Here is a 26,098-nt window from a genome sequence, read left to right on the forward strand (position 1 = left end):
AAGGAAAAAAATGTTCTACCTTTATTTCAAAGTCAGTTTATCTGCCAAATATATTTTTGTAAAGATATTTCTTGCTATAAAATAACATGAAAAGCTATAACACTGATAGTTTACATCTTGAACATATACAATTTTGAAAATATATTTTTTGTTTTCCACCTGTAACTTGTGTATTAATGAATATTTTGCTCTACAAATTTAATGCTTAAATATATTATTATAAAGTGTCGTATTAAAAAGTTATTTATATTTTTACGTTTAATATTTCGTTGTAGACTTCAAATTGAAATATACTTACCGAAAAAATGTAATGAAATAGACTATCGCGTAATAACTTGTATTTACAAGACGTCGCAATGAACTTTGATATATATTCAAAATCAAATTCAAATATTTCTTATTTATTTATAATTTAAAGTAATTCTAGCACCTTAACATACAAAGAAGCAAGTCAGAAATGTTTTGAATTACATAAAAAGTAAATTCCTGTCAAACAAAAAGGCATAAATATGTAATATATTATTTCAACCTAATACATTTAAAATGACATACAGGGTTTAGGCGATAGTGGTATTCTTCCCTGCACTACACATTCGGAGCAAGCAGTGCAAAATTGATTGACATCTGTGATTGTTATATTGCCATTTTCTCCCAATCTCTATTGCAAGTGAATTAGTTGTAGTTAAGTGGATACTCAAGCATAAGTAAACGAACTATGTACTTGTTAACCATCTTATCCAAGACAAGTGCCAGTGAAGGTTAACTTACAACTGAAAATGACTGAAATACTATTGAATACAGGATGAAAATACGACCCTTACCGAGTGTTTTGTTCACGAAAGGTAAATATCGAAGGAACATGCAATAATAAATTCACTTATCATTTTTTTCTCATAGACGATTTGGCTGCATGGGTTGAGGGGCATACGTATTGTACGGCATTTATTGTTCATTTAATAATTAAATTGGTATAACCTTATTAAAAGCAGGTTATTTTAATGATATTTACTTGCCTGTACAGATGATGTGCATATGATGTTCAGATATTTAACCTGTGTCAGCAGGTGTCACACTACTCAAGCCAGACACTGGACATGAGCTGTCCACCTTTATGTTTTAAATAAGTTTTTAGATTGGAACTGTAACTAAGTTAAACCAAGCTCAAAGAATGAACTTGTGTAGTATTTCATTATCTGCTGCCAGATGATCAATTTATATCATTAAATGTTAGCATTGTATTTTGGAAAACTTCATTGGATGAACGTTGATCAACAGTTTGACATATTTGTAAACGCTTTTAATTATGTTGACAGCTAAACAAAATAAAGGGGTTACACAATCCACATTAGATGTCTGAATGACCAACACCTTATAATTAATGCATCAAAAATATTTTATCTACAACAGCTTTTTGGTTCAGTTTAAAGCAATCAATAATAAGATAACCCAATAGGCGCACGACAGTATCCATCGTTACACGGGTTACTGCTATCATACAATTTGAAGCAATTGGAAGGTTAACTTGGAATAAATTCATATTTCTTGACTGTTCTTAATAACATTAAGTGTGTGTTATCTGGGTATTTGTTGCAAGAAATATACTCGGACATTAATATTGTATTGCTTTCATGTTGTAAAATAGTATTTGTTGAAAGTGTATTGTCAAAATGGCGACAGCAGCAGTTTATAGAGATGCTCATGTGTTTAAATATTATTGTTGTACAATCTGCGAGGAAAAACAGTCTGTAGAAGTAGATGCAGATTTTTACTGTAAAATAGGTCTTAAATACTTCTGTAGACAGTGTATTCACTCCCATAGACGTCATGGTCGGTGGTTTTATAAGAAATCACCATATGGAAAGGATAAAATAATGGCCACTTTCTAAGAAGATGGAAAATTCTCTTTTAACATGTGTCTTACACAAGGATGAACAGTTCACAATGTATTGCCCGGGCCATATAAAACTGTGCTGCTCTAGATGTGTTGAGCTTAATCACAGGTAGCTTATTATTACTTATTGTATATTAGTGTAAATTAATGCATTATATTATGCAATTACCATCATCCATATTAATTCATTCGGATTATTGTATTAATTTATATTATTATTTATAAATAATTGCATGTGTGCAATTAGGTGAACAGTTTTTATTTGTTAATCTTTGTTCATTTTAAAATAAAAGAAATAAAATGTAAATGTTAATGGACGCACAATACATTACGACCATATTTGAAAACTTAAATGTAAAAATTTTACTTTTCTAAAATGGTTAAATAACTCTTTGATTGTTGTTTCAAGTCAGTATGGTCAATGAAATAATCATTCTGGACCCCTAAGCTGTAACAATCAAAAGTCAATAAAGAGTAAATTTCTCCAAAATAATTGTATAACTCCCATGCCTTTAAACAACCTGCCTGTATAATGTATGGTGTATAGTTTCCATTACCCTACTTATCAATTATAGGACAGACTTGACGAATGAACATTCGAGCATGCATGTTTAAATAACCTGAGCCTAACCTGCTCATTGTTAGCTTTTCTCAGTCATATCTCTTTTTGTAGATGTCCAAAGTCAGTCATCAACAATAAGCTTATAAAAACTAGAGGCGCCACATTATTGCCCAATACTTTATAGAACTTGGTCAAAACAATTGTCTCAATAATATGTCTGCCGAATTAGAAACTTGGCCATGTAAGATAAAAAAAAAAACATGGTCAAATTGAAAACAGTATTTTTTCTAATGATATATCGGCTAAGTTCAAAAAAGTCCCAGCTTGTTAAATACATGCCTGACGGAGTAACACTTTTCTTACATGCCGATGGTGAAACCATGCTAACAGTATGCAAGTCACATTTCAAGCTCATCTGAGCACACCATTCACATGGTGAAATCTTGTAATCAATTTTTTATCTGTCTGTCGTCGTCGTTGTTCATCGTCAAAATTTTTCTTTCGACCAGTTTTTTATGAAACTTTGTCAGAACATTTGTATCGAAATGATCAACGTTATGCCTTTAAAACTAAGTCGTGTATGGTTAAAACAAGTAGGTTGCTAGGTTCATTAAATAAAAAAAGCTTGTCAACACTCTATAAACCATATTTAGTGTACTGAATCTTAGTTTCAACATTTATCCCATTAAAATCTCAGCCAGATTTCATACGTCCTGAAAGCTCAAGAAAAGTATAAGCCATGCATTCTGACAATATTTGCCAGACCAATAAAATATGTACATGTTATCGCTTAAACATGTTCGTGGTAAGATTTCAACCATATTCAAATATTCTAACTTTAATGCGGTACAATATCATTATAATGCACAATTTGTTGTTCAATGCGGTACGCAAAAGTTCTGAAAAGCACAGTAGATACCAGTTTTTGAAGGCATAAATTGTATTTCCCCAGTATCAGTATTTGACATTGTATACAAGTATACATTTTAACGTTACTCAATATAGTATTGATTCTATAAATATGTACCTACATTTTGTTCAACATTTAGTAATAATGCCTATTTACAGCTGTATTAAAAATAAATAATATACGGTTAAGTGTTTGCTAGTGTCCATTTTAGTACTATCATATCACTATCAGTCGCCCGCCTGGTTGTGTTTTTTTTTCAGACTATGCTTACAAGTGTGTCCATTACCTCAGGCCAGAATAGTGCAGTCAATTGACATCAAGAACCTGTCTGTCAGAACACAAAACACTCTTTCACAAATGAAACAGTTTCAATCGTATCAGGAGGACAAAACAAAGTATCTAAAGGTTTCATACAATGAACATGAGAAGCTTATGTTGGATGACATTCGTCTGAAAATAATATTATTTTTACTCCAACGTAAAAACAGCACAGTGAATAAAACGCATAGCCATGTGAAATACATAGTGCATGAAATGCGCACGAAAATCACGTCTTTATTAGCAGACTTTGAGAAAAGCACTGTTAAGGAAAGGAAAAAAGAGCTGACATTAAAGCTAGATCCTCTAATAAGAGATAAAAACAGCTGTATCAGACTTCATCATGAATTGTTTTATCTCCATTTAGCCATACATAAATTACAGGATAGGCCGGAACTCTATTTAATAGCCAGTAAACAATGCCAGGTAAAAATACAGCAATTTGAAAACTATTTGCAAGAGAACTGTTCAAACAATTTGTTCAGCGTGATTGGGAAGTCTGAGCACAATATGTCAATACAAAGTGATTCAGGCACATGCTGTATTACAGCTTTAAGTGTGATCCAAAATGGGCAGGTCCTGGTTGCAGACTTAAATAATAAGACAATCAAACTTTTAAACCAGCAGTACCAGGTGGTTAGTCACTGTGTTGTGGCTGCTAGTCCTCAGGACATGTGCCAGATCACTCCCAGTGAGGTCGCAGTGGCTGTGCATGATAGTTACATACATGAGGTGCAGTTTATCACAGTCGGCCAGAGCCGGCTTGTTCACGGAAGGAAGTTTCAGTTACCACATAACTGTTACGGTATTGCCCACCACCAAGAGGGTCTGTTCATCTGCTCTGGCATGGGGCTGTACAAGTATCATACAAGACTGAATGGGAAACTGGTCAGCATACTGTTCCAGGATGTGTCAGGTGAAGGGACAGGTGAGAATCATTGTGCATACATCATACAACATTATAAGCATTTATTATACATTTATTGTACATTGCTTATAATTTATAAGCTTTTATTTATTGTAACAATTGCCATAAATAAATCTCAGTATTGTTGATTAATACACATCAATGATAAAATATTCAGACTATCACTACGGTCCATGCCTTTAGATTTAAACTGAGTTCCTGGGAAATACACAAATGGTCCTCATTATTGTGGCTGTCAACTACTGTGTGTGTGCAGTATGTTTATAAATTGAACACTTTCATAAAAGCGTATACAATATATGCTCGTTAAATGGTTGTAGTTTTAAGAAGTGTTCAAATGTATGTATGTAAATATAATAATTTACTGAGCATTTTGATTTTGTGAATAGTGTTGTAAGATCTAGATAGAAAAGCTTCATTGTTTGTTGTACAAAACAATGTTTTTCTTAATATAAACACTTTAATATAAAAAATAAAATCGTAAAACTGCATAGGTATCAAGTTTGTCTGCTTGCATCAATTTCACATTTTGTTATCACCTTTGTGCATGGATTGGTACTCTATTAATGCTGCATGAAGGTACTTGAATAATGTACACGTGCAAATTGAACCATGACATCTGTGTAATGTGCAACACTTCATTTCTAACTGACAAGTCGCATTTGTAGACAATAAAACTGCTACTGTAGTTTAATGTCACACTCGAATTATTGGAATGTATGCATATATTTAAGATGTGTAAATGCCTGTTATTTACAACATGTATGCAATACAATGTCACTGTAGTCTGTAAATTAAGATTTGTTAACATTTACAGTCATTGAATATATTTATGTTACTCTGTTTTGTAGTACGGAGATGTGCTGTGAGTCCCACAGGGGATAAGTTGTACATTACTGACTGGTACCATCACAGGCTCAACATCCTGACCAGGGATGGAACACCCCTGGTTACATTTGCAGAACCGGAACTAGAGCGCCCATCTGGTATTCATGTGACCCCTGCAGGCCAGGTGCTTGTCTGTGGATGTCTGTCCCACACTATACAACAGGTGGACTGTATGGGGAGGACGAAGCTGGCCTCTCTGGTTACACTAGAGAAGGATGGGGTCGGGTTCCCACTGTCGGTCTACTACAGCAGCACAACATCCTCCATCATTGTGGGACAACAATTGAATGACAACAAGATCATGGTGTTCAGAGTGGATAAGTGTGTATATGTATGCAATAATTGTTTGAATTATTTATAAATGTTTTAATGACAATGTGTCGTTGAGCATTAGAACAGTGTAGTGTCTTATTATATAATCTTACAACAATGCGTGTGAAGTTGAATATGCGGATAATCTGTTTACACATGTCATTATTTGCTTAAACAATGTGTAGTAAGTATTTGAATATGTAAACTTATATATATTATTTAATGTTACGTTGTAATAAACAATAATTTTAGAATCTTTTTAAATAAACAAGTCTTAATGAACTGTATGTGTAATTATATGACTATTTGAAGTGTACTTTTTTACATTACATATAGTTACATATACGTGACGCTATATGAGTGCCAATACTCCCATTTGTACATACGTCTAAAAAAATGTATACTGAACGATGACTTTACAAATTGGCACATTAATCGATTTTTTCATGAATAGTGAACACTTAACTTGAAATATATAACAGTTGTTAGTAATCTTAAGTGCAAAGGATTTTGACTTTTTGAGTTTTTTACTTTCATTTTAGAAAATGAAAACATATTAGGTATTTTGCTAATTTTACCGGTTTATGCCGCTTATAATTGTATTATTGTAAAAAATAACATTGTTGATTGTGCGTTAACCTTAAAAAAACATACAGGAGGAAACTATTTAGACTATTTTGCTCAGTCACCAAGCATTTAGCTTAGCTGTTCACTGACAAGCTACAGACTGAGGAACAAAGATTATGCAGGCAAGCAATCATTTCAAAGTGTTGGAAAAATTAGTTATATGAGCATCAAAATCCCACCAATGTCGTGAAAATTATGTACATGCTGTATGAATTTTGGAAGAACATGTGATGCACTATGGTGTTATGCATTTCTCAAGAAGTTATAATCAGAAAAACAACTAAAACTGTTGATTCCCTGTCTTCGATATGGGTCCAAAGCACCCTCTTCGTTGCATGTTAATTTGAGCGGTCAGCCATGTTGACAAAGTCAGCCACACTACAGCAGCGGATGGGCTTCTATAGGGGCTGGTGTGACCATGTTCTGGTGAAAAAATCGGCCAGGCAGCTTCGTCTTGAAAGTTATGCAAGCTTCAATTGTAACCCACGTCCTTTGCGGGCTCGTTGAAATCTGATCTTGGAACACCTTAAGGTCAGTAGGATTGTAGGTATATAGAATTGTGGACTGTGTTGTTAACATCATGGTCAGTTTGTTTTTGTTTTTTTGCCGTGTAAATTTGTATAGTTATGCTTGACTATAATGGGATATACTACTAATGTGTTAGTATATGTGTTTATTTTTTTAACCAAGTTTGTTGTATATTGTTGTTAACTACTTAGATATTGTTGCAAATGTTAGGGATATAATTTGTTTGACTAGACTTCGCTGTTTTTCACACTCACTATTCATTGATGAATGTAGATATAGAAATATTCCAAGAATGGGACGACACTTTTATCATATATCTAGCATCGTTTTCCCAGAATGAGGCTAGGGCATAACGAGTTATATTACTTCTAGAGTAGAAAACGAATCATGACGTTGTTTTAAGATCTGAATTTAATGAGATCGGAAAAAAAACAAGTTTCCCCTCTGTATAAACAGCAGGGCTCGAGTTGCTTAATTCTTTCATTCTTAAAAACAATTATTTATTAAAATATGCATTATCAGTAAAAACACTTAACTATAAAAACGACTCACGTGTTTTTCATGGTATCTTTGATTCCAACTGCATCTTGCAAATTTATTGGAAAGAAGAATTTGTTTAAATTTGCTGCATTAATGTCGATACTTTGTTTCGCATGATTTATTCAATTTTTAACCAACGATAATTGTGTTTTTTCCGTTTATATTGATGAGCGACCATCGTCTCTGATTGTTGGAAATGCTTAACGGAAATGATTAATGGATAAGATTAAGGAATATGATGAATTGATAGGAATAATGGATATGAATAATGGATAAGAATAATGGATAGGATTAATGGGTAGGATTAAATTCAGTATGTATTGGAACTGTGAATCTGCTTCATCTAACATCCTAAATTACAAAATATCCTCAATACAATTGTACAGATTTTGACAAAACATATTAACATTATATGCATATGGTATTGGACTATGTATTATACACAAAAATATTACTATAATGCATTCCGAGTTTTTAAACTTCAAAAAATATACTCGTACTGTTCTTGTTTTTCTACGTTGGAAGCATGAAGCCTTTAATGTGTGTGAATTTTTCCTATTTAGCCTTTTTAGCAAGTTTAATATATAGGCTTAAACTGTCATCCTATTTAGCCTATTTATCCTATTTACACACTTTTCAGCCTATTAAGCCTAATTAACATGTTGAGAACATAGGTTGACACATGCCCCCTATTTAGCCTTTTTAGCCTATTTACCAAATTTAGTACATATGTTAAAACATATATCATATTAAGTCTGTTTATCCTATTTAGCAACCTGTATAGCCTATTCAGCCTGTTTAACAAGTTAAGTACATAGGTTGACACATGCATCATATTTAGCTTATAAAGGACCCTTTCCTGCCTATTTAGCCAAGATAACACGTTTAGTACATAGGTTGACATATGCATCCTATTTGGCCTAATTAGTACCATTAACAGCCTTTTTAGCCTATTAAACAAGTTAAGAACATAGGTTGACACATCCATCTTATTTAGGGTATTTAGCCTATTTAACAACCTATTCAGTCTATTGAGCCTATTTAGCAAGTTTAGTACATAGGTTAAAACATACATCCTATTTTAGTTTAGTTTATTAAGCATCCTTTTCAGCATATATAGCTTATTTAACAAGTTAAGTACATTGGTTGACACATGCGTCAAATTTAGCCTATATGTCATATTTAGCACCCTCTTTAGCCTATTTAGCCTATTTAGCAAGTTTAGTACATGGGTTGAACCATGCATCCTATTTAGCCTACTTAGCCTATTTAACACCCTTTTTAGCCTATTTAGCATATTAAACAGGTAAAGTACATAGGTTGACACATGCATCCTATTTAGCCTAGTTAGCACCCTTTTCTGCCTATTAAGCATATTTAACAAGTTTAGTACATATGTTGACACATGCATCCTCTTTAGCCTATCTAGCGTATTAAGCCTATTTAGCCAATCTAAAAAGTTTATGAATCTTATTTAGGATATTTAGCATATTTAGCAGCCTTTCTGCCTATTTAGTCCCTTTTACAAGTCTATTACATAGGTTTAAACATGCATCCTATTCAGCCTGTTGGCATATTTAGCACCATTTTTTGCCTATATGACCTTTATTAACAAAATTAGTACAAAGGTTGACACATGCATCCTATTTAGCCTAGTTAATATTCTTTCCAGCCTATATAGTTTTTTACAAGTTTAGTACATACCGGTAGGTTGAAACATGCATTTCATCCTATTTAGTGCCATTTTCAGCATATTTAACCTATTTAGCAAGTTTAGTACAAAGGTTGACACATGCATCATGTTATGCCTATTTAGCCTATTTGGCACCCTTTCAGCCTATTTTGCCTTTTATACAAGTTTAGTAAATAGGTCGAAACATGAATTCTATTAAGCCTGTTTAACCTATTTAACACCAATTTCAGCCAATTTGCTAATTTAACAAGTCTTGTAGAAAAGTTGAAACATGCATCCTATTAAGCCTATATAGCCTATTTAGAGCGCCTTTTAAGCCTATTTAGCCTATTTAACAAGTTCAGTATATAGGTTGGAAAATACATCATACTTAGCATATTAAGCATTCTAAGCAGCCTTTGCAGCCTATTTAGCCTATGGAGCAAGTTTGGTACATATGCTGAAAAATACGTTCTAATTAGCATATTTAGCAGTATTTTACGCCTATTAAGCCAAATTTGCAAGTTGAGTACATATATTTAATCATACATCATTGTTAGCCTCTTAAGCCTATTACGCAGCTTTTCCTGCTACTTTAGTCTATTTTACAATTATATTAAATATGTTGAAACATACATCATATTTAGGCTATTTAGAAAACACATTCTGTCTATTTAGATTTTAAAAAAATCTTATTTTATTTGTGGAGGCAAACATCCTATTATTCACTTTAGACCTATTGAGCAGCCTATTCAGTCTACTTAGCGAGTTAATTAAATAGGTTGAAACATAATCATTTAGCCTTATAAGAAGCCTATTCGCCTTAATACGCCTGTTGCGAAAGTTTATTAAGTAGATTGAAACATATATAAAAATAAACCTTTTTAGTCTAAATAGCATCATAATTAATGCCCAACCTATTTTGTATTTTTAGCAAACTTTAAATATGATAAAATAAGCAAACTGTGCAGCAGGCTATTGACTAGCCATTTCCACATCGAGTTTGTATGCACCTTTAAGAGCCCCTTTTAGACAACCAAGAGTTATACCCCGGAAGCGACCTAGTGAACGCTGACCTCCCGTCGGCTGCGTTTCGGACTGATCAAATATCGGCCCGGAGTTTGAATAAGGATCGGCGTCATATATAGCCTATTTAGCGTATTATGCGCTATATATATTTACAGTTTTCATGCTCCTTTAAGGGCCCCTTGCGGACAAACAAGAGTTTTCCCACGACTTAGTGCACGCTGAGCTCACGTCGGCTGCTTATCGGGCTTACTCAGACCGAGATTTTAATTCTGGTCGGCGTCACATACAGCCTTTTATGTGTTCAAGGAGCTATTTACATTGCGAGTGGATATGCACCTTTAGGGGCCGTTTTCGGACAGACAAGAGTTATACCGCGGAACCGACCTAATGCACGCTGAACTCCAGACGGCTGCATGTCGGTCTGATCTAGTTTCGGCCCGAGGTTTTAATTTGGGTTGGCGTCACATACAGCCTGTATAGCGTATAATGCGCTTTTTACATGGCGAGTTTGTATGCACTTTAAATGACTGCTTTCGGACAAACAAAAGTTACCCTCCGGAAACGACATATTGCACGATGAACTCACTCCCGCTGCCTTTGGGGCTGATTCAGTTTCGACCCGGGGTTTTAATTATGGTCGGCGTCATATACAGCTTATTTAGCGTATTATGCGCTATTAACATGGCGAGTGGGTGTGCATATTTAATGGCCGCTTTCGGACAATCATGTGTTATACCCCGGAAGAGATCTAGTGCACGGCTATCTCTCGTCAGCTCGCATTCGGGCTTACCTAGTTTCGGCCCGGGGTTTAAATTATGATCGGCGTCACATTCAGTCTATGCAGCGTATTGTTTGCTATGTGCATGACGAGCGGGTATGCACCTTTAAGGTCGGCTTTCAGACAAACAAGAAATATCCCAAGAAAACAACCTAGTGCACGCTGAACTCTCGTCGGCCGCCTGTCGGGCTTACTTAGTTTCGGCCCGAGGTTTTAATTAGGGTTGGCGTAACGTACGGTCTATTGAGCGTATTACTAGTATGCGCTATTTTTATGGCGAGTTGTTATGAACACTTAAGGGCCTTTTTCGAACAATCATGAGTTATTCCCTAGAAGCAATCTAGTGCAAGCTGAACTGCCGTCGGCTTCAAGTCGGGCTGATCTAGTTTCGAACGGAGTTTTTATTAGGGTCGGCGTAACCTATAGCCTATTTAACGTATGTTTTATGCTCTATTAACATGACGATTGGGTATGCACCTTTACGGGCACTTTTCGGACAAATAAGAGTTATCTTCCGGAAGGGACCTAGTGCAAGCTTAACTCCCGTGCGCTGCCTGTCGTTTTGATCTAGTTTCGGCCCGGGGTTTTAATTAGGCGTCACCTACAGCCTATTTAGCGACTTATTCTCTATGTCAGAGGCGTCGAAGCTGGGGCGACAGGGGCGGCGACCGCCGCCCCAATATTTTCGGCAAACATGAAATTTCGGCAAAGACCTTTTTTTACTTTTCTTTCATTTCAATACCCGTTTATTTGAAAATATCTTTATTACGAAGCAAAATAATCACGTTTTCGCGGTTATGACACGTGTATTGTTGATTGTCATCACATACCTGCGGTAATGTACGTGTCAAATTGTCAAATAATGTACGATTCATTGATCGGGCTCTTTTATAACGATAATCCCTTTATTCTTAAACCTGGGAATCTTTAATTGTCGGTATGATCTAAGCTTGTGCTTCTTTTTATTAATATACAGGAAAGTATGACATGAAAAAAATGGGCCGATATTCAATAGGCCTTAATAATCACAAAATTAAAGATACCTCAAGACACATGAATTAATTGTACTAAACTGAAAGTAAAGCGATAATTCTAAAAAAGATATTTAATGTTTTTTACCACTTTTTTGCGTTATTTTAATATTTCTACTCCAAATCAACCAACAAATTTCGAATTTCCAAAACTGAATTTCGGAAAAAAAAATCCCGAAGAACGTTCTTTCAGCCCACATGATCCCTATTGTTGTGTCGCCTGCTACAACGTTCAACTGCGACATATAGAGATCACTTCTCCATCGTCTGTCTGTCGATCACAACTTTTGTCATTTAGAATATACCTGTTATAGACGTGTATAAGGTCAGGTATCAGACATAAAAAAGGCACCAGAATGCGCCAGTTGATGCTAAAATTTAAAAACATTACCGGGGGAGGCCCCCGCATACCCCCACCAACGAGAGGGGGATACCCTCTCCCATACCCACCCCTCCGCCGCCCCCATGTGAATTTGCTTCCGACGCCCCTGTTTGTACATGGAAAGTGGGTATGCTCCTTTAAGTGCCCCTTTCGGAGAAACAAGAGTTTTACTCCGGGAGCGACCTAGTGCATGCGTCAACTACAGCCTATTTAGTGCATTATGCTCTATTTACATGGCGAGTGGGTGTGTACCTTAAAGGGCCGCTGTGGGACTAACAAGATGTTATTTTATCTAAACGGACTAGCAATCATGATACATCAACTTTCTTCACCGTGAGATCTAAGCTATAAAGCGTCTGCTGATCCAGAGTGCGGGACTAGTTTACATATAGACATTTTAACAATAGTCCAAACGCGTGTCACACATTTGAAGGGAATGAAAAAACATCAACAGTGTAAAGAAAGCAGAGAATTAAAAAAAAATCGAAAATTAGTAGCAAATAAATGTGAGAATGAGTATTCTTATTAATCATGACAACACATTATTCATGTTGGACTTTTTACAATTTCATAATATTTAATCGTTATAATGGTGCAACATGTGGTATTTGGTTACCTACGTTAAGGGTTACGTGTCGGCTCTGGAACTAGTTAAATATACCCCGGAAATTCTTAAATATACTTAAATGTATCTCGGGTACGAACAAATATACTGAAACTAATCCGGATACTTTCACGCGAAATAGGCCGTTGTCGGCGAATTATTTTCAAATTAAGTATGTTTATATTTATGTCAATATTCTGCAAATTTGCCTCTACATATATTATCGCAACTCCTACTTAAAACAACATGATGAGGCAGGTTTTGTAAAAAGAGAATTTAAATTTGTTTTCCGTAGCGCTTTTTAGGGCATAGGATTTTTGGCGGGAACTAAATTCGGTTACAGTCTTAATTAGCAGGGTTCGTGTTAGTATATTTTCTGCACCCGTAGTACATTTTTAAAGACCCTTTCAGTAATTGCCCGTTTTTAATTATCAACCTTGTGTGTCGTCACTCGAGGATTATCGAGTGTATCGATTGTAAGCGAGAACAGACATCTTGTTTGACAATGTTTGTTTTCAACGATGTAAATGGACTTAACATATGCACAAAAAGGTTTGTACTTACCTAATTATTAATAATGTATTATTTTTTAAATCATCATATTTTGGGCAATTTTACTAGATTTAGACTCATATTTAACTCTTTGCCAACATTTCCCCATACAGCATAGACCACAGTGCGGGATCATGTCACCGTTTCCATGGTTCGACCTTACTCCTTAATCATATAAATGACCCTAAAGACCCACAAGATCCCATCGAAGTCCCACCCTATGCGTGCCACACCCAAATCCATGCCGGCCATACAACTGACCGCTTCAAGCTCAATCTTTAACAATGTCGGCCATAAAATTACAAGCATCTAGCACAACCACGAACAATGTCGGCCATAAAATTGACCGCATCTAGCACAGCCACGAACAATGTCGGCCACAATAACCGCATCTCGCACTAGTTACAGAACCACGCTGCCCCAATCGAACCATGTCGGCCATACAACCAACCGCATCTAGCACCACCTCAGTATAAACAAAGAGAGATGACTTAAACCTATCAAGTCTCGTGAATGTTGTGAAAACCGACTAGATTTCGTAGAAACCTATAGGTCCTAACCCTTCCTACAAGCAGGACATGTGTAAAGATCTATCTCTTCACCATCTTCGTGTGCGACTCCCACCGGATTCCTACCCACCGCCGAACGCATCGCCGCCGCTATTTGAGGTAGGTTTATGTCCCAAGTGTTCTTTTGGGACCATATATAGCAACGGACATCTTCCATTGTACCTTTTGACCTGACCATTGGTGCTTGGCCAATATGCAGTTGTTTGGGTCTTATGAATGTGCAATAATTAACACACTTGTGTTCACAACATGCTCTCAAAATTGGTACCCCAATCAGTCATTATTTCCATGGGTTTCCCATACCTACAGAACACCTGATTCACTACTGCTTCTGCATTCGCATCAGCGGTCTGCGAATGTAAAGGGATACATTTCACCCATTTAGTGAATTAATCCACAACCATCATTACATACCGATTTCTCATTTCCGTTAATGACAATCGACCTAGGAAGTCTATATAAACCCTCTCTATTTGGAGACCTGAGTGAAATGTAATCATCTCACCTTTAGACTTACGGTTGTTGTTGTTTTTTAACCGAACAACGTGGACAAACAGATACATGCTTTATCATGTGTTGTAACATGCGGTGCCAGAAATACTTGGCCTTAATCCTCTCAATGGTACGAATCTCCCCCTGATGGCCTGACATAGGAATATCATGGTTCAGGACCATAATCCGGTGGCGCAATTCAGTGGCACCAAAAGTTGCCGAAGATCTGACTTTGAGTCGATTCGCCAGAGCAGACCAGCCTCCAATTTAAAACATGAGCGATTAACCCAATAAAACTTGGAGGCTACATTTTCTAGAAACAGCTCTCCCTCAGGAGGCTCGGTACCATGGATTAATCACTTTCGAATAAACCGGAAGTCCTCCTCCGTCCACTGATGTTTTTTAATCAGAATGTCCCTGTCCTGGACTGGGGCAACCTGTTCAGCGTTCTCAACACATGAGTCCTTACCCTGCTTTAACCACTTGGATTATTACCGGTGATAAGGATACAATATGATCCACCTCGCGGATAAATCCACCCCATTGTCCCTCTACCCGAGTACATTTTGGGCAATAACCAATTGCAGAGCATCTAAGTGTAAGCCATGCTCATAATGGTCTCCCCCATCGACATTCAATCGCGACAATGCGTCTGCGTTTGTATGTTTCTTGCCAGCACGATGGACAATTTCCATATCATACACTGTGCCCATACAAATTGATAATTATCACGTGTACCGAAATACTGTGTTCGCGTCCTTGAAAAATAAGATTATAACGAATATTGTTGGGATATCATTGGAACAGAGTCATTATACACATACAACCATATTGAAAGAAAGGATATATGTTTAATGCAAATAAAAGAAAAGTCCACATCAAAACCTCGTCGGGATTCATTAATGTAACAACAAAAGCCGGTGTGTCCTCCTTTTACAATATTGAGCGCGTGATCAAAATTTGCCTATTGTGCAAGTATTGGCAATTTTACACCAAGGCTAAAAAAATATAAGGTCGTAAACTATTTCGTTTGGCAAATAGATGACCTTGAAATAAAATTGTAAACTGCGCTTACAAAGATCAAACACATGCTTTGCAACGCTTTGTTATTTTTATGGCATGTAGGGATTTATCGCATTTTTTTTGTTTCTTAGGACATATCGGACATATCACTTTTTCAGATTAAAGCCTTTATGTTGACTTCTTATAAATTTAAATCTTTTAGCACATTAAAAAAAGAATCGGCACTTAATAAATGCCGTTGTTTGTAAACAAAATAATTTTATCACTGTCAATCATAGTTGATGTGAACAGTTGGGGTAAGAAAGATAAAAAAACAGATCTTTTTGAAACAATTTCAAATATATAACTAAGGTTTGAATTGAGTTTTGCGATATTCTCGACTATGCTAAAAACGCGTTAAACTACTATGTAACTTTTGGCTATGAATCTCTTGTGTTTGTGCCTTGTTTTTTGCATATTTTGCATTTTGCATATTTTATAGTTTGTGAAATTCTGACATAATAATGCATTGCATAATAAACGTTAAGCCGTGTTTTACTCTGCATGATGGCACTTATCTGAATTTTTCTTTCTTTTCTAACAAATATAAATAAGAGTTATTATATTTGTTAATTAATAAATTAAGAAGCACATTTTCCTATTTCAAAACATATCTTTAAAATTTAAATACGGTTTAAATATTTTGTTGCGTGATATCTTGTTAATAAGTTTTCGGTTGTTTTTTTTTAGTTGATACATGCACCGTGTTTAGATTGTATGTTGTACGCATAATACCTTCAGGGATTGAATCTTGAGTATTGCAATCAATTAAAAGCAATTAAAAGCAACGGAGATGAAACGATTAGATCGCATACTTAGTGCGGCTTGAAAGGAAACGTTTGTTCAGGGTTATGAAAGCAAAAGATGTAATTCAATACCGTTTCAATTATTCGTAATTCTAAAGACTTCGTGCAATCGTGACAAACGTTTTGGTCTTTATTTGAAGAGGCGATGAGTCTCGAAATATATTTTGCAAGACTATTGCAGTCGTAATGATGTATGCACAGAGCTCATAAGTTTGAAGGGGTACATCATTGAACTTCTGCGGTACGTTAAAAGCTTTATTGGTTATGATTCTGAGTGCAATTCCATTTTGTAGTTTTCTTCATTCAGTGTCAATATTTACTGGTTGCTAAAAAGCACATAAAAGGTCCAATAGCAATACTTTGGTAGATTTGATCATTCAATTTTAATGAAATGAAACACTCGTCGCTTTGTAAACAACTTTAATATACACAAAATTGCACAAAAATATTCTGTTAATATAGTATTCGAGCACATGATGTGTATGTCAGTAATTTGGAGAGAATTCCATACAAATTAGTTATTCTTAGCTCTCGCTTTATACTCGTGATTTTGTGCTTTGTAACAATGTTTGGAAATATGTTATTTTTTTGCAATAGAGGACATATTAAAACATGGTTTCTCTCTAAATGAATTAAACTGGTTAAAGTAAAACTAGTGACACCTGAGCGCGAGGGCTTAATTTTACTTAAACTGATAAACTTTAACCGCATTGTACATGACTTCCACATTTAGTATATAGAATATAAAAACCTCTACCGAATTATTTAACATTATGCACCTGATGTCAAAACTTGCCTAGCGCTGGGGGTCACTCGTTTTACATAAACATATAAGGATTGTTCTGTCCTGTAAATTACCAAAACAAATGAATACAGAATCTGCAATATTAAGATAAAGTAAGACAAACATGTCACATAATAATAAAGTGTTGGGTATTTTTGAACATGAGAACCTAGGTTCTCCTGAGAAACTAGGTTTTAAGAACTCCCAAGAAACCAGGTTTCTCATGAGAACCTAGGTTTTTGGTTCTCACGAGAAACTAGGTTTTAAGAAATCCCAAGAAACCAGGTTTCTCATGAGAACCTAGGTTTTCATGAGAACCTAGGTTCTCATGAGAAACTAGGTTTATAAAATCCCAAGAAACCAGGTTTCTCATGAGAACCTAGGTTCTCACGAGAAACCTGGTTTCTTGGGATTTTTTAAAACCTAGTTTCTCAGGAGAACCTATGTTCTCATGAAAACCTAGGTTCTCATGAGCACATAGGTTCTCATGAAAACCTAGGTTCTCATGAGACACCTGGTTTCTTGGGATTTCATAAACCTAGTTTTTCATGAGAACCTAGGTTCTCATGAAAACCTAGGTTCTCATGAGAAACCTAGTTTCTTGGGATTATGCGTCGAACCGCTAAATAACCTCCAGTTGTCTCCCATTGCATGAGACACGCTGGCGGCATATGTGTAAAATGATACGAAATAGGCGTAACACAGTGAATGTACTCCGCAAGAACATTTTTAAACAATGTTCAGGCAATGCTCAGTAATATTCTACGAAAGTGAAAATTGAAACAAATTCAGATCAATCGTTCTATAATACATTGTTACAGCATTAAATGAGTTTCAGACATTCAGTTCCCTTGTTCGGGCCTCAAACGACTGAACGGTACAGTAAGCAATCATTATGGTATAAATAGAAATTTAATCTCTTTTGTTTATGTGTAATAACTTATTATTCAATCGTAAGATATCGGCCACACTGCAAGAAACCCCTATGCACTAAAGACTTTCATGAGAACCTGAGAACCTAGGTTCTTGGAATGAAACCTAGTTTCTTGGGATTATGCGTCGAACCGCTTGCCATAGAACCGCTTGCCATACGCTTCCGCGGGATAACTGTTGTTTGTCCAAAAAGGGCCCTTAAAACTTAAAAGTGCATACCCACTCGCCATGTAAATAGAGCCTTATTCGCTCAATAGGCGGTAGGTGACGCAGACCCTAATTAAAATCTGGTGCCGAAACTAGATAAGGACGACAGGCAGCTGACGGGAGTACAGCTTGCACTAGGTCGGTTTCGGGAGATAACTCTTGTTGTCCGAAAGACGCCGTTAAATGTGAATAGACACTCGCCATGTAAATAGAGCTTAATACATACGCTAAAGGTGACGCTGACCCTAATAAAAACCCCAGGCCGAAACTAGATCAGTCCGATAGTCAGCCGAAGGGTGTTCAGCTTGCACTAACTCGCTTCCGGTGGATATCTTTTGTTTGTCAAAAGGTGCCCTTTAAGGTGCATACCCACTCGCCTGGTAAAGAGAGCCTAATTCGCTAAATATGCTGTAGGTGACGAGGACCCTAACTAAAACCTCGGGCAAAAACAAGATCATCCCGGCAGGCAACCAACGGGATTTCAGCTTGCACTAGATCGTTTAGGGGATAACCCATGTTTATCCGAAAAGACTTTTGAAGGTGCATACCCACTAGCCATGTGAATAGAGCATAATACATACGGTAAATAGGCTGTAGGTGACTCCGACACTAATTAAAACCCCAGGTCGAAACAAGATCAGCCCGATAGTCAGCCGGAGGGTGTTCAGCTGGCACAAGTTCGCTTCCGGGTGATATCTCTTGTTTGTCCGAAAGAGGCCCTTAAAGGTGTATACCCACTCGTCATGTAAATAGAGCCTTATTTGCTAAATAGGTTGTAGGTGACGCAGGCCCTAATTACAACACCGGACCGAAACTAGATGAGTCCGACAGGCAGCAAACGGGAGTCCAGCGTGCACTAGTTCGCTTCCGGTGGAAATTCTTGTTTATCCGAAAAGGGCCCTAAAAGGTGCATACCCTCCCGCCATGATAATAGAGCATAATACCTACGCTACATAGGCTGTAGATGACGCCGATCCCAATTAAAACTCCGGGCCGAAACTAGATCAGGACGACAGGCAGCTGACGGGAGTTCAGCGTGCACTAGCTCGCTTCCAGTGGAAAACTCTTGTTTATCCGAAACGGGCCCTTAAAGGTGCATACCCACTCGCCATGTAAATAGAGCATAATTCGCTTAATAGGCTGTATGTGACGCAGACCCTTATTATCCCCACGCTTTTTGAAAAAAAGGTGGGGATATTGTGGTTATCTCCGCCGTCCGTCCGTCTGTCTGTCCGTCCGTCCTAGCCACTATCTCCTCCTACACTAAAAGCACTAGAACCTTGAAACTTACACACATGGTAGCTATGAGCATATGTGCGACCCTGCACTATTTGGAATTTTGATCTGACCCCTGGGTCAAAAGTTATAGCGGTTGGGGTGGGGCCGCGTCAGAAATTATCACTCATTTTTTTAGGTTATTTTACATTTACTTCTTTATTTCTACACCGATTCACTTCAAATTGATACTGGACCTCTCTTATGACAATACGGTCAATCTCAACCATGCATGGCCCCATTCCCAACCCTGGGGCGCCCCGCCCACATAGGCCACACCCACCAAAATTTTCCATTTACTATATTTTTTTCATTTCTACACGGATTCACTTCAAATTGATACTGAACTTTTGTTATGACATTAGGGTCAATCTCAACTATGCATGGCCCCAATCCCAACCCTGGGGCGCCCGCCCACATAGGCCACACCCACCAAAAAATTCCATTTACTATAATTTTTTCATTTCTACACGGATTCACTTCAAATTGATACTGAACTTCTCTTATGACATTAGGGTCAATCTCAACTATGCATGGCCCCATAACCAACCCTGGGGCCCCGCCCACATAGACCACACCCACCCAAAATTGCCTTTACTATAATTTCTTCATTTCTACACCGATTCACTTCAAATTGATATTGAACTTCTCTTATGACAATACAGTCAATCTCAACTATGCATGGCCCCATTACCAACCCTGGGGCGCCCCGCCCACATAGACCACACCCACCCAAAATTGCCTTTTACTATAATTTCTTCATTTCTACACCGATTCACTTCAAATTGATACTGAACCTCTCTTATGACAATACGGTCAATCTCAGCTATGCATGGCACAATTACCAACCCTGGGGCGCCCTGCCCACATATGTCACACCCACCCAAAATTGCCTTTTACTATAACTTCTTCATTTCTACACCAATTCACTTCTAATTGATGATGAACTTCTCTTATGACAATACGGTCAATCTCAGCTATGCATGGCCCCATTACCAGCCCTGGGGCACACCTAGGTCAAACATTCGGCGTGGGGATACGCGTCGGCCTCTGCCGCGCCATTTCTAGTTAAAACATCGTGCCGAAACTAGATCAGCCCGACAGGCAGCCAACCGGAGTTCAGCTTGCACTGGGTAACTTCCAGGAGATAACTCTAGTTTGTCCGAAAGGGGTCGTTTAAGGTGCATAGACACTCGCCAGGTAAATAGAGCATAATACATACGCTTAATAGGCTGTATGTGACGCCGACCCTAATAAAAAAACAACCTGGCCGGAACTAGATCAGCCCGACAGGCAGCCAACGAGATTTTAGCTCGCACTAGGTTGCTTCCGGGGGATAACACTTTTTTGTCAAAAAAATGGCCCTTAAAGGTGCATACCCACTCGCAATGTAAATAAAGCATAATACATACGCTAAATAGGATGTAGGTGACGCCGACCCTAATTAAAATCCCGTGCCGAAACTAGACAGGCAGCCAACAGGAGTTCAGCTTGCATCAGGTCGCTTCCGAGGGATAACTCTTGTTTTTCTGAAAGGGGCCCATAAATATGCTTAACAGTTTTTCATCTTATTAAAAGAACTTAAGATAATTCCAAATAGTATATATTAGTTCTATAATAAATTTAGTGATATTTTTCGCAAAAACGAAACAATTGAAACTGTATGGTCGCCGATGCGTGACCTTTTCTAGATTCCTGTTCTTAAAAACCGGGCTTAATACATGTGCGTAAAGTGTCGCCACAGATAAGCCAGAGCAGTCCGCACAGGCTTATAAGGAAGGACTCTTTTTGCTTTAATGGTATGTTTACAGCTAATCTCTTATTGGTGATAATCCAGTTTAGGCGGAAAGTGTCCTCCTTGATTTATCTGTGCATAAATATTTAAACAAGTTTCTTTTAACCAATTATCGTTAATTTCCGCATGCACTTATTGCATATTAACACTTTGTTGAAAACCCTTTGTTGAATCATTTATTGTTCAGTTCCTCGCTTAAATGTGCATGTGTTAAACGGAAATAAAGCTAATGATAAGGCTTGAGAGATAGAACAGTTTAACACATAACTCTCGACATCAATATAGTTTGTGTGTACCCCTTTATATTGAGAAGATTTTCAGCGCCAGAGCGTTTGTACTAAAAGGCTGTGTTCTCCTATTTAGCAATTACTACCATATTGCAATATGCGCACTCGTATATTAAAGATCATATAAGTATTGTTTTTCTATCATCTGTATTGTTTTTCTATAATCTGATAAAAGCTATGACGAAAATATTTTAAATTGTTTTCGAAATTGACCGTTTAACATGTGAATGTAAAAAGCTTTAAACACGCCGTCGTTCCAGCATTGAAATCGTAACCTCACTTTATTGCATTGGATTGCAATCCGCAAGGTATCAATGTCAGTTCGCGGTCAGTAATAGAATCGTAATATAAACGCTATCGCGTTATCTATTATGAACTTGAAGTTTATTTTCATCAGAAAGATATTAAACGGAGATATTCGGCGATATTTATTGGTTTGACAATCATAGATGCTTAATTTGTTTTCAACAATTACATGATAAGTACCAGTTTTTATTAATTTAATTAGAAATATTCCAAAATATTGGCCAATTTATTAAGCATCAGCGCGAAGATTCATGATAGTATTAATAACCGAATCAAATAACAATGTCCGATAAACCACTAAAACAGGTCTATTCGAAGAACGCGCGTATACATATTTCAAACACTGCATATACGGATGTTCTGTATACACTCTATTCTGTAATTATAGATATCTTAGAAATAATATATAATGAAACGATATTTTAACACCTCTTAATTGATTTGAATGCAGCTAAGAACGGCGCAGAAAAAATTTGCTTTCTTTGATATCATGGCTATAACGTTTAAGCGTTCATCAACACGGACCACAATCAACGCCGTATATCTTTTTTTTTTTAAAGATATCTCTTGTTTAAAATACACAGTATACAAATAGTTTTAAAAATTTGCTTTCACCACAGGTTTTGTTGTGGAGCGACTCATTTTAAACAGCTCATTATATTGGCCTCGTGAAAAAACTGTGCTTTATGAATGTGCGTAAAGTATCAACCCTGATAAGCCTGTGCAATCGAACAGGCTAATGAGGGACGACCTTTCGCCTAAACTGGATTTTCGCTAAGATAAGACTTCGTTTAAACGTTAAATACCATGAAAGCAGAAAGTGTTGTCCATGATACGCCAGTAAAACGGTGAAAATTACCGAAAATTTCAAGGTTATTTTTCACTGTGTTGAAACAGTGAATTATCGCTTTTAAATGACTGATAACTCAAAATAAACCACATTAAAGCTTCAAATACAAAATTATTAAACATGTTTAGGAACTCTTTGTTTGACAGGAACAATGCATCGGTGTATTAATTCTGCTACAATCAATACACTGTTAGACATAAACACATTTTTGTTTCATGATTTATTAAAACTTGATGGTATTATCGAAAAACCGAATAAGCGGTAACAACTTAATCAAGCAAAATTCGGACAAATATGTAAGATCGAAAGTTAATTGATACTGTCAATTTTCGAATAAACTTGGTACGGTATTTAAGGTAAACCACAAACTGATTCATCTCGAATCACCAGTTGCAAAAAGAGTTACACAAACGTTATTTAAGTTGAGCGAAGTGCTGTCTATTAGTTCCGATTTCTGGAACGTTTTCTTTCATTAATTGCTACGTTAAAATGTGAAAAATTACCTATGGCGTAAAAGTCTGTAACATTACAATTTACTTAACCATCGTTTCCTCGCGAGTCTGCACTATCATAGGACACTCATTTTATCTATATGATAAATATTAGCCGCGCTCTGTCAAAACCTGGCTTAATTAATGTTCGTGACGTGTCGTTGCAGATAAGCCTGTGTAGCCAGTAAGATTAATAAGTGGCGATACTTCCCGCCTAGTATGTTATTTCGTTTAGAAGAGACTTCCTTTAAAGGTAAACTAAATAACAGCGGAAAGTGTCGTCCCTGACATGCTTTTCTGGGACGAAACTTGACGCACAAGCATCAAGACCGGTTTTCTTATGGTGAGGCTCAATATTCTAATTTTGCGTCACATATGGTTTCCAAACCTTGCAAAAATGCAAGAACACTAATTCATCACCAAGGTTACTTTCTATATCAAATAGATACACAAACATAGAATAGTATGCATGTATGAAGTTCTGTATAGGTAAAGGAGGTTTAGTTATGTCGACTCGCAAGGGGGTCGCAGCTAAGTGTGTATATCCAATAATATGATGTGTTCCGAATAAGATCTATTGTTGTGAGCTAAGATGGTTTATGAAAATAAAACAAACACGAGACAACAAAGTATTTAATTTGACTTTATTATATTTTAAACATATTAAATGCACACTTCGTAAACACGCCCTTGTTTAACCCCATGGTATTCATGGTACTAACGAGGTCCTGCTCCGGTCCACTAGCACGCGCAGCACGGACAGGGTGATACTTCGCATATACAGCCCGGAATACAAAAGAGACTACCAAGCATTACTATACAATCAGGATCCGTCGTTCCCTCGTAGTCGTTGGCTGTAAAGAAAGCAGCGGGATAAAAAATGCATGTATATCACGAAAATAGCTTTACTTTCAATAAACAAAAAATAATAGTCTTCAAATAGATATTTGCAAGTAGCATTTGTTGTTGGAACTATTACCATTGTACATATTATGAATAATATCATTTGGATTACATATAGTGGTTATTTTATTTCAAAGTTGTTCTTTATTTGTTGTGTAAATAATACTAGAACTTGACTTGAACAATATCAAGATCTACAATACTTGTTAAGCGTTGAATACAGATAAGTTAATATAGCGAGGCTTTTGAAACCTTAGCCCATTTATGCCTAACGTCTAGAAAAAAGGCCTTGGCAAACAGCGTAGACCCAGATAAGACGCCGCATGATGCGGCGTCTCATCAGGGTCTGCGCTGTTTGCTAAACGAATTTCTGTAATAAATATTCTAAATATAGAAATAAATATAATATGAATCCCTAATTTTGGAAATAAATTGATCCAATTTAGAAGGATGGGAGAGTCCACTAGGCATAAATGGGTTAACCACGATGATTGGTAAGTTGTTCAAATAACTCACTTTTAATCTTACTTATCCTATTATTATAGCATTTTCCTGTTTTGTTTTGACAATAGACTAATGAAAATGACCGAATAACACAACAACATGAAATGACGTCACTATAATGACATAGTGAAAATGACGTCACTATACTGAAATAATGGAAATGACGTCACTATACTGACATCGTGGAAATAAGGCGGAAATCAAGCTTGGTGTTGGTGTCATGCAGACGTGCCCACATCCATTGGAGCAGCATTTCTGGTTACCGGGGCAGTCATAATCGGACCAGCATTCTTCCGCGCAAGTCCCAGGTCGGTTTCTCACAGCTGGACAAGTGCCCGCTTTGCCTGAAACGAGTCTGTCTAGCGTCTAGTTTGACGTCAAACAATTCATTGCGACTATAGATAGATAAATTACAATATAGCGGAATATGGTTTATTAAATATCAAAATATAATTTAAAATATTTCAGCCGTATGGTTTATTTTAATTGTCATATAATAATTGTATTATACAAATGTACTTAATCCACAACTTTGATCAGAATAAATACAAAGTTAATGATTTGAAAAAAATATCCGATTATCCGAAATATATATCACTTAGTTTTGGATGTGGTGTTGCAGGAAATACAAACTTAACAGCAAAAACAATCATATTTATAAGCATACCTAATTACAATAGTATACGACAAAAGTTGACATCATACATATTTATAGAACATTACTCTTGTTATCATCTTGAGTGACGCCTGACTAATTCTACTTAATATTGCGTTTGACAATGCGTACCGGTTAATAAATAAAGTACAGCAATCCATTATACATTCAATATTCTGTTTCGATGTTGACGCTGTTTATCTTTCATTGAAGAATTTGTTTTTGTTTGCATGGAAAGAGGAATACAGATGCTAATACAGCACAGTAAATCCGTTAAATATATGTCGATTGCTTTGTGTGCGCAATATGGCATTGTTTTAAGTTTCTTTTCACAATTCCGTCAAAAATAAAAACTAACTACAATTAATAACATTAGTCCTATTAGTTAATTTGTTTTGCTCTATACTTATTTGATACGCGCTAAGTGTCACATTAGTGTTGACAAGTACACACACATCGTTGTTTAACCATCCAACAAAGCACACATACACAATATGTGTCAGATCATGTTTGTATCGATAGTGTTGTCATATTACCGATGTTAATAAGTGAAAAAAACACGCCTGATGCGTACTTAACCCATATATGCCTAGCGTCTAGAAAAAAGCCTTGGCAAACAGCGCAGAT

General features: G+C 36.5%; 1 protein-coding gene and 1 long non-coding RNA gene across 2 annotated transcripts in view; one reads left to right on the forward strand and one right to left on the reverse strand.

Annotated features, from left to right (window-relative positions):
• The window catches only part of LOC127838402 (box C/D snoRNA protein 1-like), a 380,290-nt gene that overhangs the window by 193,143 nt on the left and 161,049 nt on the right, over positions 1-26,098 (forward strand). The window lies entirely within an intron of this gene.
• LOC127838407 (uncharacterized) lies at positions 24,037-24,899 on the reverse strand. Its single transcript, XR_008029803.1, has 2 exons — positions 24,829-24,899; positions 24,037-24,263 (listed from the first exon to the last, which is right to left on the reverse strand). It is a non-coding gene; the product is annotated as an uncharacterized LOC127838407 (long non-coding RNA).

Source organism: Dreissena polymorpha, chromosome 7, assembly GCF_020536995.1.
Source record: "Dreissena polymorpha isolate Duluth1 chromosome 7, UMN_Dpol_1.0, whole genome shotgun sequence".
Lineage (NCBI taxonomy): Eukaryota > Metazoa > Mollusca > Bivalvia > Myida > Dreissenidae > Dreissena > Dreissena polymorpha.